Consider the following 13011-nt stretch of genomic DNA (forward strand, 5'->3'; position numbering starts at 1 on the left):
ATGGAAAAAAGAAACACACCCACACAATCCAAGGGGGCTCCACTCACCCTTACTAAAGGCCTGAGAGAAGACCTAAGTCTTCAAGCCCCTTCAAAATACTGGTGGCATGGAGGGCATCCAGATCTCTGGGGGAAGCTCACTCCAGAGGGCAGGTGCTATTACAGAGAAAGATCTGTCAACATGCCTAAAAATATAGATCTATTTAGGGTCCTTTACAATCTGACACCAATTAATTACATTCTTATGCTCAGGTTTTAAGTCTAAGAACACATCCATCTTCAAATCAATGAACCCCAGAAGCTCAGAGGCTGTCCAGAATAAAGTAAAACAAAACAAAATAAAACGGGAGAGGAGTTCTCTGATTTGATTTTGTATCTAAGTGAGATTGTTCATGAACAGACAAAATAAATAACTGAGGGTGTGAATTTTCAATTCTAGAAGCCAACAATCTCCTCAGAAGGAGAATTTCCATTGTGTTGGATTAAATCTGCTTAAAACTGCTATCAGGAATCTCTCCCTATTGGCTGAGAATTTTCTGGAATACCTAGGTAGTTCAATGCATTCTAGCATTTTCACTGGAAAACACAATATAGTAGACTATCCGTTAACTGGCATCCATGGGGATTGGTAGATGCCAGATAAATGTAGTTTCTGGTTGCTTGAGAGTTACTATTAAAAATGGGCCTCGCTAATAGTATAACGCCTTTTGTGGTGGTGGTGGTGATGGTGGAGGAGGAGGAGGAGGAGGCATCTGAAGTGCCCCCTCCCCAAAATTTATTTATTAAATTTATATCACCGCCCATCTCTCCCAGTGGGGGACTCTGGGCGGTTTACAATAAACAGCGTTTCCTTTTCACCTGGACCTCCAGAGGAAAAGGCAAGGGGGGAGATGGGAATCCCTCCATAGGCAAGGAGAGGTTCACCCTTCACACTCTCTTCCCCCCTCCCCAAAAGCATGCAGCTGTCCCCGCAGGAACAAAATGCAGCCCCCTCTCTCCTCCCACCCCAGCATCAGAGCCTTACCTCTTGCACTTGGAAGGACCTCTCCAAATCGGCGCTTCTTCGCCCCCCCTGCACCTGTCTCCCTCCCCCTCCCAACCTGCAGTTTCTGGGTTGCCTCCGAAGCATGCAAGGAAATTTTGCCACCTTTGCTCGCTCCCCCTGGACACACTCTCGGTCAGACACACGGGCCCCTTTGCTGGCCGGGCGCGGCAGTGGAGCACAGGGAGGCGCCGCGCAAGCCGAGCATGGAGTGTGCCGATCGCGCCCGCCTGCCCGCACACCGGCGCCGCGGTTGGCTCGGCCGAACTGCGGGACTGCACCCTCACCCGCCCCCAGCCCCGGGAGCCCCGCACAGACCCAGTGGCGGGAAGAAGACTTATGCCTTTTAGGCACGCATCTGAAGGAGCTGAATTGCCCGCCGCACCGAGCTGGCAGCATCCGCCCCTCTTTCTTCGTGGACATTCCCCTGGCCCCAGGGGACACGCATGAGCCCCTCCTCCTCCTCCTCCTCCTCCTCCTCCACATTTCCAGTAGAAATTGATTTTATTTTAATTTTTATATAAAGTATTATTTCTCCGATTTTTTTTTTTTTTTTGCCGGTTGCTTGAGAGTACCAGTTGCTTGAGTTCCGTTTAAGTGAGAGTCTGCTGTACTAAAGTACAGTTTTAGTTACATTGCTATCAGCAGAGAAATGACTCAGGGCTGGTGACACTAAGCCAATTCAACAGCAGAAGTCAGGTTGGAGAAGTGTTCCTCTTAAAGGCAGCCCGTTGGGATCATGCAATGACCTCAGGAGAGGATTTCCACACTAGCAATTTATTGCTTCATCCATCATTGTTATGGTGGAGATATCATTAATACATACATTGCCACAGTCAAGGTTGTTAGTGCTGAAACCTTTGGGAATCTTTTTGGATGGGCTAAAGTTTCATCCTGGTTCATCTGTCCTCTAAGAATATGCAAGGCTCATATGATCAGGTTATTTTGACCTATAGTCCTCAGCAAAAAAGCAGTGTCAGAGAGCATGCCTGTGCAACAAAATAGGAATTCTTTGAGCATGACCTTCACCCCCCCCCCAATCATTTTTATTTTACCTCTAGAATTTTTTCTCATAAAAACATTGCAGATGATGTAAAAAATAGTTGTGGATATTCAAACCAATACATATAGCATTAAATTGGAAATTCTTATCATTGTTGTTAAATCTTTTTCAGGAGGAACTGCCTTTTATTATTCATTTCATCAGCCCAAAGGATCTGTAGGTTAGACTAGAAACAATCAAAAGGGCAGAAAGGAAATTAAACAAACTGCATATGTGTTTGAGGAAGCAGGAGGATTGAAATTCCATTATTCTTTTTTTGGAAGAATACTGCCGTGTTTGCAAAGTCTTTGGGTTCTTGGGGGGAATCAGAGAAAACTATGCTAACTTGATCACACAAACTCAAAGGCTGTTCTGCTACAAGTTTGTCAAAACTGAATGCAGGATAATCTCCCAATTCTCCAAGTTATTTACTGGGAGTCCTACCCAGACCTGGGCATGAATTTGGTATGGCTGGACAAGCTTATGGAGCAGGCACATCCCAACCTTATAGTACTTTTATAAATGCCACGGAGCCCCTAAATGTGAACACTAGAGTGTCCTGTGTGGGGCATGGCAGAAGTTATGTTGCCAAAGGAAACAAATCAACACCCCTACTCCCCAAAATACCAGCCCTGAGTTCATGATTTTTGCCACCAAACTTTGGTGGTGCAGTCTAGGGGTATTGGGGATGGGGGCTGCAAAAACTGGGCTGGAAGATCCTCTAAAGCCAGCTTTTATTTATTATTTATTTATTAAACAAATATATAAGGTCACCCAACTCACACACAGTGAAGGAGCGAGGAGGGGGCCAATCTTATCTCTGGGGGAATGTATTTTTATTTATTTAGTTATCTATCACATTTTTTCACTGCCCATCTCAGCAAGCAAATGATGTTCCAAAGGGAGGGAGCCACCATGGAGAAGGCCCTTTCCCTTGGCCCCACTAGATGTACCTCCCTAACTGAAAGGATCTGCAATATGCCTTGCCTCCCCTCTCTGGTGGACTGGGTGGATGTGACTGGGGAAAGGTGGTCCTGCAAATAACCAGTCCCCAAACCATGTAGGGCTTTTATATCAATGCAGACTTCCAAAGTCCTAAAGAAGGCACTGAAATGTTCTAAGTAGCAGTCTGTCCAATCAGTACCATTGGGAAAGAATTTGAACTTTAGGAGAAGAGCTACAAAGAAGTCCTACCTCTTACACTTACCAAACAAGATAAATTTGGAGCCATTCAACTGTTTCCTGCATTTAACATGACATTTCACTTTTTAAAAATAAATCAGCATTCCTGTTCATTTGTTTGCCTTTGCTCATTCCAAAATACTAGTGGCAAATGCCTTCTTTCTCCATTCTGTGCTAGCTGTAACAACGCTTTCAGACCTGTGGTCTTCTTCCTCTTTCCTCCTCCACCTGCTTTTGGTTTGTTGAGCTGCAAAATGGAGTTTCTGGGGCCAGGCACTGAAATTTCAGATTAGAGGTCTGTAAAAAGAGATGGGTTTTTTCTATTTCAGATTGGAGCTATTCATCAATGGAAACAGAGGCTTGTAAATAATACACCTCTTCTTCACCTCGCCTCACCTCACCTCACCACAAGTCTCTTTTGCATCTTATGAGTAGAACCCTTGCAAATAGGCCTGTGGGAAGCAAACTTGGCTGAAACTTTATAAATGAGCCGGTAATAATATGGTTTTTATGGGGTGATATACCTAGTTTCCCTTCTCTCTTTTTCTTCTTGGATTTTCTCAGCAAGCTCCCCATAGTTATAATGAGAAAGGTGTTGAAAGCACAATTCTCAAACAAACATATTCTCTGCATTCTTTTTCCAGCAGTCACCAAACTACTAACTTCATGACATAGGGTATCAGCCCCACTAGGTAGACCAGACCAAGAAATTAACTCCACATGAAGGTTAAAACTACTTTTCTCCTTGTTTTGGACTGAAGATTTTTCCCTCATTGCTTTGGTAATGGATCTTGCCTATCTCCATCAAGGTCATCTTCCTGATTCTCTACATAAGGCCTGGCTATTTGAGGGACCACCTGACTTCAGTTGTTCCTGCCTGGCTGGCAAGTCCAGGCAGATTGGGTGAACTCCAGGTCCCCTCAATCAAATGTTGTCATCTTGTGGGACCAAGAAACTGTGCCTTCTCTGTCATGGTCCCTGCCCTCTAGAAGTTTAGTCCTCAGAATGTCCCCAAGGAATCCCCTGTATTTTCTTCCACATGACTGACTAGCTTTCATTTATCTTACTGGGAATTGAAAAGAGTCTCACTAGGAGATAATGCTATAGGGATGCAAAATCTGGTCCCTATCCATGATCCCAGATGGCTGAATCCCCTTTAGATGCCCAACCACTTATGCTTACATACCAACTGCACAGGTATATACAATAATAGGAGGTAATATTCTGAGTGCAAAAGCCAAGGATATCCATTTACCATAAGAAACTGTTGAAGCTACTAGCTGCCACCCAATCTAACTTGCCAGTATATGCCCTGACTCCTTAGTTTCTCTCTCTTTCTCTCTCTCTCTCTCTCACACACACAGAGGCACAAATAAACCATGCAGTGTAGCTTCATTCCTTTATTATTTTGTAAGACTCTGCAGCTGATGCCTACCTATGATGAAATTTGAGGCTGATGAATGCCATGTTGCATGGCAACTACCCACTTCTTTTAATTCAAGGAGCCTAAAAGGAAAACTGAAGACAGAGATGAGAAACAGAGGAAGTGTCTGCAAGCACTGGGTTGCATATCTAACCCTCTATGACATACTGAAGTCCTACCTGCTCTACAAAGCACATAATAGGTGGCCAGCTACCTTGCTAGGCAGCATATGGCCAACCTGGTCTGGGCTTGGAAGTTGAGTCTTGTTAATTCTTGGCTTAGAGATTTTCAGAGAATACCAGGATTGTAGGCTAGACTAGGAAGTCAAAAAGACATCCTAAGAGATGACAGTGGCAAACCACTTCCAACCTGTTGTCAGGGAACCGCATGTTTGTTTCCATGTAGTCACCAAAAATCAAGCTTGACTCAAAGGAATTGTTATGCTTGCCAGAGGCAGAAAACTGTTTCAGTCATCTGAACACCTACTAGATAGAAAACATCGTTCAAAAATGATGGAAATAAACACAGGATTCCTCAGCAACCAGTTGATGGTCCTTTGCTTTTGACTCCATATGTATTTAAACAAATTCACTAAAATGGCTTAGATGGGAAGCTTGAATTATTTCTTGGATGGGCAACTTTGTTCTCTGCAGCCTTCTAGCACTGTAGGCTGAACTTCCATTAGAGGGATGAAATGGACCTGTCTCTGGAACACATATATGAATACATATATTCCACCCCCCACCCCTTCCAAGTTATTTATTTCCTTCCAGATGTTGCTGAATTCCAACTCCCATCAGTCTCAGCCAATATGGCCACTATCCAAGAACCTGGGAGTTGTTGTTTATCAGCATTGGGAATACCACAGGTTCCTTATCACTGCTGCAAATATTTAGGACAGTGGAAATCCCAACCTAAAAGCCAACACATGAGATATTTTGCCTGCAGTTCTTCTTAAATGTTGAAGCAAGATGTTCTCATGCTGCACACAATGCACACTTTGGTGTTAGTGTTTGTCTTTTTGCAAGCACTCTTCCCAATCAGTTTGATGTATAAGTACTTCTAGGCTAGCTATTCCTCCTCAGGTCTGTTAATCTGTCAAATCTAATATGATAGATGCTGTAGATGATAAATAGATGATAGGTAGGTAGGTAGGTAGGTAGGTAGGTAGGTAGGTAGGTAGATAGATAGATAGATAGATAGATAGATAGATAGATAGATAATGTGCCATCAATTGCTTTGCTTTTGCTCTCTCATTCATGGTGAATTGTACATGCATACATACACATAGCTCAAACATACAAACCCACACTGGTACAATGCTCAACCTAACATTTACAAGACTTTTCAGCATTTCCATCCTACTTCACTACAAAAGGGCAGCAAATAATTCATCTGTTTTCTGAGTTTTCAGTTCTGTAGAGGGCAGCCTTGTTTCAGAGAGGAATGAGAAAACAGAAAGCTTTCTCCCCCACCACATGCCTCCTTTATCATATGTACAGAAGCTGTAATGACATTTTGTCGTGTTAGAGATTGTCTGATCTGTGCAACAGCAAATGACTTCCTTTGATGGTGATATTACAATGCATGGTGCAGACCTGGGAGCAGAACAAAGTGAACCCAGTAAGAGGAAGTTCCTTTCAAACACTCCCTCTCTCTCTTAACAAATTGTCATGAATTTAAGTTGCCTGCCAAGGACTGTATTTGTAGATAGAGTATCTCCCTGCTATTACTACTGTCCATTGTTGTTATTGTTTCATTATGTTCTTATTTATTCTTTCCTCAAGGACTTCTGATTATTCAGAGATTTGAAAGGACTACAAGAGCATTTGGCTCAGTTAAAGAGTGATGAAGTGGCAGCCTACTTCTTATTTTAAATTAGAGAGCCTGCCCTTCAATAGGACGCATACAAAAAGCAACTCTTCAAAGGACGAAAAAGGCAAGCTAACATGTCAGAAAGGCACCTTATGATGGCTGTATTTGAACCTAGAACAACAATTGTTTCTTCAGCAACTGTAGCTCACACTAAATACCATGAGGTCATATCAGAGGCATTTCAGCTAATTTGGTAATTTGGGGTTTGGGGAAATGGAGCCACAGCTCAATGCTAAAGCAGAAAGTCCCAAGTTCACTTGGGGCATCTTCAGCTTGGGATGGGAACAAAACAAAGCCAAACACTGTGGAACATCAGTGTGCGGGTCAATGTGAGCAGTAGTGGCCTAGATGGCCAAATGACAATCATAATTCATCACAGAAGATGATGGCCAGTTTTGTTACCCCATGGTAGACTCTTCTAGAATGGCAGTAGCTATAGTGGCTCCATCCTTCTTGTTGACCTACATGTTAGCTATCCTGATGAAAACTGGTCATAACTGAATTCCACAACTAGTGAGATGATGTTACTGTTATCCAGGCAGTATTATTATGCAGTTCTGAGAATGCAATAATGTCCAAATTTTAGATAAAACTTGCTAACCATCATCTGTCAGATTCTATCCTAGCTACACCCTGATTTTTTCTAGTAGTCATGGAAGAAGAGAGAGAAAAATGTTTGTTTCCACTTTAATGTGAATATAGCCAATTGGTACTTCCCTAATGTATCATTTAATAGAATGCAGTTACTGTATATGCTGAGGAAGGAAGGAAGGAAGGAAGGAAGGAAGGAAGGAAGGAAGGAAGAAAGGAAGGAAGGAAGGGAGTGAGTTGAAGTGAATTGATTTGAATAATAGATTCATTTTTTTTAAAGATGTGTTTCTGCATATGCAAAGGCATTTTGAATTTTGAATTCAAAGGCACCCAATTCAGTTTGACACATCAAAACAAATTAATATTCAAGTATGAAGGGTGACATGATCAAACTGCCTTCAGTTCAAATCTTCAAATCACATTTTTGCAAAGCTATAATGTGTATACTGAATAACAGTATGTCTAAATTGCATATGCTGGGAAACGTGTCCCTCCAAACATATTACATTAAAAGAAAATTACTTGAATATATTGGTAGAATGAAAAAAAGGTACAAAATAATATATAGTTTTGGAAAGTTAGCATGAAATCATGCACACAGCTTTGGGGGGGGGGGTTGGGGAGGGGAAAGGAGGTCTATTTTTACAAAATTGCAAAATAGAGAAAATAAACTAAATTGGACTTCACAGATTCACTACCTGCCTACTTGCTAGCTACATAGTAATCATTGCTAGTGATTTTTATACCAAATAGTGGGAGATTGCTAACATACCAAATTTAAAAGAGTGAATACTAAAATAGTAACATTTGCAGTTAATGGCTGAATTGACTAATTAAATGGGAGCAAAGGGGAATAGGCAAAGAGAGGACAGGTCTATGCTTAATTAGTTTCAATTTATTAATTTTTGGAAAGTTACATTCAATATTCCAAAACCCATAATTATATTTTAATTTGCTGTAATGTTTTAATGATCTTTTACTGGTTTGAATATTTCATGCATATATATCACTCACTTATCTTTTTTTATGTATGTGTTGTGTTAATTGTTATTAACCTTGCAAACATTTTTTTATTATTATTATTATTTCTAACCCAATCTTGTCTAATTTCTCTGTAAGTATTTGCATAGTTTAACAGGGAAGAAATGGAGGAAATAAAGATGTAACCCTTAGGGATTCAAAAGGATTCAATACAGACATTCAGTAACACAGGATTTCAACAGTTCACTTGTCTACCCTAATGACAGTGCAGGCTTAAATGTTGAGATTGTCACATTCACTTTACCATTTTGCCTTCTCCTCTCATTCCCTCTCTCACTTTTAATTTTGTACATAATATGGCTGTGTGCATATAAAGATAAAGCTCCTTCGTGTTGACCTCATCTTCCAATGAGTTCATGGCACATGCATGGAGTCTTCTTGGCAAGAATATAAAAGTGCTTGGCCACTGCCTTCATCAGAGGCATTCTTGGAATCCAACACTTTCACCAAAATGATGAAATGAGCATAACAATGTCTCAGTGCAAACACTGCCCCTTATATAAGTGGGTGAAATGTCATGATGCCCATCCATAAAGGGGAAGATTGCATCATACTGTTCATTTCATCCTTTTGCCACTACTTCTCTTGCCCACACCTTGCAGACACCCATAGCTTTCATCCAGCAATAAACTGTGGTTCATGCATCTGATTAGAGTACTAGTCTTAATCACCCCCATGTCATATGAAACATTCCATGTTAACAATAAAGACAGTACCAGTTAGATTTACATATTTGGGGTACATTTGGGGCAATACACTACAAGAGTAATCAAAGTCCTGTTTCAACCCAAGCTATTCTGTGCAACATAGGATCTCTGATCTACAGACTATGAACCCACTATCTCAGAATTCTCCCCCCCCCCTTTTTTTTTTTTATACCAAAGGTAATTTCTGTAAAACTCACCATTTCTACCTGGCTGCAAGTCAATTTACATAAGCTGCATCATGAATTCAAAAAGCAAAATGGGGACCAGAAATAGCCATTATCTGGGTTTGGTTTTGTTTGGAGAAGGAAAAAAGAAGATTAAAAAGAATACTACTATCTCTAAATACGCAGTCACTAGTGTTCTGATTTAATATTAACCTTGCATAGTTCAGCATGACACAGTACACTTTTACTATGGCAACTCCAACAGCTATGTGATGAAATTTGTGGTGTTGATTAGTCCCAAACTGGTTTACAGTGATTTAGACATTTACATGCTTGAGAAATGCTATCCGAGAAAAACAAAATGGAGGAACTTCTTCTAAAGGAACACATTTTTACTATGGGTTCTCTGCTCTACCAGGGAAGAATTTCAAATGAGGAAAGAGAAGAAACAAGAGAATGTGAAGCAGTCACCTCCATCAGGAAACATCCATAGTTTAGGATTAGACTGTTTGCATGCAAAAGCTGCTAGATTCAGTCCCCAGAATCCCCATCTACTCTACCTGGAGATCCAGCTGCTGGACAATATTAACAACATTGAGCTAAAGGAGCAAATGGCTTGCTTTACTATCAAAAAGCTCCCCAAAAGAATTTGTGGATTACTATAAATTTAAACTAAGGTTCCACATGAATTCCACAAATTCATTTTTAAGTGTTGCATCTTTGTTCATTTGCATGCAAAGGGGTTGTGAGAATAACCTTGAAAGACAGGAGGAGGAGGAATTGCAGCCAGTCAGAGAAGAGACATCTCAGCCCACAGAAGGAATGGGGTTGTGGGAAGCATCTCAGAAGGGACACTCCCTGATCCCCTGGAAAGTAAAGGTAAGGGAGGGGAGAGATGTGCTTTCAGACTCCCAAGATTCTGCTACTGTAACCTTACAATAAAGGTAGTTTAGTACTCATGGTTTTGGTTTCTTGTCTGAACTACTCAAAGGGCTGACAGGTGCTAAATTCAATCCCTAGTTGTGTTTTTATTGATTTACTGTTTTAGATATTATTTCATTTGATTTGATTTGATTAGACCATTTTATTTATCCAGTAGAACTGTATCATGCCTTTACTCCAAATGGTGCACAGCACGTTTTCCCCATAACAAAAACACATTGTGAGGCAGGTTGGGTTGAGAAGTAATGACCCACTACAACTTTCTATGGCTGAGGGTGGATTTAAACCTGGGTCTCCTTAGTCCTAATCTAACTTCTTAATGGCTCTGACTGACTCCCATTCTTTCCCCTCTATCAATATGAATACGTGTCATGTGACCAAGTATATCCATTAAGGACATATATGCACAGAGAAATGTATTGTTTCTCATTGCATGTTGGTATGACATATGTTTTCTCAATTGAATCAGTTTTGTATGAAACCATATAACTACTTATAACTTCTGTTTTTGCATAAAATTCTAATATGCACATCCTTGTTCACAGGTTTCTCAAATAATAATTTTTGGCACACGTCTAAATGTATCTTGCTTAATATTCAATTTTCTCTAAGAAAATGTTCCAAATGGAGAAATAATGGTAGATTTCAGCGTATGCTTTTACTGCTGTCCATTTTGGGAAATGCTTGCTTTGTCAGTGCAGGAATAGGGCAAATAATGTAACCACTGAGGTCTGATTTTTGGATTTTCTTGATTGTCTCCCTCCCTCCTGAACTTGTTAACAAGTTTGGGGAAACTCCAACGTCTGCATACCTTTATATGGAAATTCAATTGTTTCTAGTAGATAATTTACCTCTTCTCTTTTCCTGATAGGCTATCACAGCTATTATTTTGGGTTTTTTTAGGGGGGAAATTATATAAGTCATACCGATATGTGCCCTTTGTCCACTCTGCCCTTTGCATGCCATCACATAGTGTCACAACAGGAACATTTTTTTTTTTTGAGGTGGGGAGGAGAAAGACAGAATAAAGAGCCACCCAGGTAGTTCAAGTTTTTTAAAAAATGACCTTTAGGTTTTGTTCAGTTTGCTTTTGAAAAGGGACACATGAAAGCAGTAACCTTGGCATTTACTATTGTTTAGGACTCCCCTCCTGTTTATTAAGGGAACACTCCTATTCAAATCTCTCAACAGGGAAAACAATTAGGATGGAACTAAACTCCCATTCTTTTCAGTATGAACTATTTCACAAATCACACTATGTAATTATGTATGTCTTTTCTGTTAGATGGCTGAGTGTGCCAGGCTAATATGCTCACCAATCAGAAATAATTCCTCCATCTGAAATATCAGACAGATTAACATGAGAAATATACTGTATATTCTTTTTCTATTTTTTTTTTTATAGATCAATTATTGTACTTCAAAGGGTTATGAGTATCAAAGGATTTGTATACTAGGCAGCAAAAGAAGGGAAGAAGGATACAGAATCTGAGTGTAATAAGGGAAAAGAAAAATGATTATAGGAGAAAAGATAAGGAACTATATAGGACATGGAAAGAGAACATGTATCCTCCAAGTGGCGTTGGCTTCCACCTCCCATAATATGAACAATGTTCTGGGGTGACAGATTTATAATCCAAAACATTTTGAAGAAAGCCCGTCCTTACCTTTATGCTTAGTTTGTGGTTTCCAAAATTCCTGTTCAATACACCTGCAACTGGTACAACTGATGATGTTACTGTTTTCTGCTACTCATCTTTCCACCCATCTGAAGCCTCCTTCCCTGCTCACCTTTTCCAATCCAGGAAAAAAAAAAAAAAGCTTTGGGAGGGAATTATTCCATCATGGGATATAACTAAGGCATGGAAAATCTAGAAGGCTGCAGACTAAAAAGATGATTGTACAATGAAAGACGGCATTCACACTCCGTTAACCTTAGGCCCAGTGGGCCAAATAAGTAGGCAGACAAAATTCCAGGAACTTTACATTCAGTTCTGTTGCGAAAAAGCCAAGAAGCCATTACAAACAATTTCAGCGACTGCTGGATATAAAAAGGAAGTCCAATATGCTGTATAGTGAAATCAATGTTCAGTTTGTAAGAGGAAACCTGTTGGGTCTATGGCGGCAAAAATCAGGAGGCATCTGGTAGCACCTTTTCTGACTGGTACATTTTCCTAAAATTATACAAATTGAATATAAATAAATAAATAAATAAATAATTTTTTAAAAAGGCATAAGCTTTTGTGAGCTGCAGGTCCCTTCCTCAGATTCATAGAGTGGCTAGATGAGCATAGGATTTAAATTTGAGAGAGGAGGGAGGAAGGGAGAGCACAGGTTGGTTATGCAGATGCAGGTTACGTGTGAGGCAGATTATCAGTGCCTTATCAATTAACAACTGTACTGCGTTAAAAGTCCATTGTGTTGGCTGAGATTTTCTGAGATTGCCTGAAACTTTTTGATGTATGTGAGTTCAGTAATCTCTCACTCCAGATATCCTTGAAGTTGTCAACTCACCTTCTCCACTTTTCCAAATGTTAAGGTTAGAGATCGAGTGACAATTATCTCGAATTGCTGGATCCTACAGAGGGAGGAACCAGTCCTTCTTCAAAGCAGCTGGCATCTCCATCTCCCACAGTGAGCTGTTGACTACCACCTGTGTAAGGACAAGAATATTCCATCCTAAAATTCTCTTCTGAAGACAAATTTTAAAAAGAAGCGTTAGGGGAAAAAAAAGGGGGGGATTTGATGATGATGATGATGATGATGATGATGATGATAATGTAAGATACTACTGTCTACATTGTAGTAAAACTAGAAGGTCTTTTGAGAACATATTTTTCTACTTTCTTTTTCACTCAAACAGGATTTTAAAAAGAATAGGCCAGGAATATATTATTTCAAGTGTCACCTGGCAATATGGCAATTAACTAGCAATTGTTTATAGAAATTTATTCAAAGATATGGGTTGGGGGGGGGAGAATTAGAATATTTCTTCACAGAAAG

The sequence above is a fragment of the Candoia aspera genome, chromosome 12 (assembly GCF_035149785.1).
Source record: "Candoia aspera isolate rCanAsp1 chromosome 12, rCanAsp1.hap2, whole genome shotgun sequence".
In the NCBI taxonomy this organism is placed as follows: Eukaryota; Metazoa; Chordata; class Lepidosauria; order Squamata; family Boidae; genus Candoia; species Candoia aspera.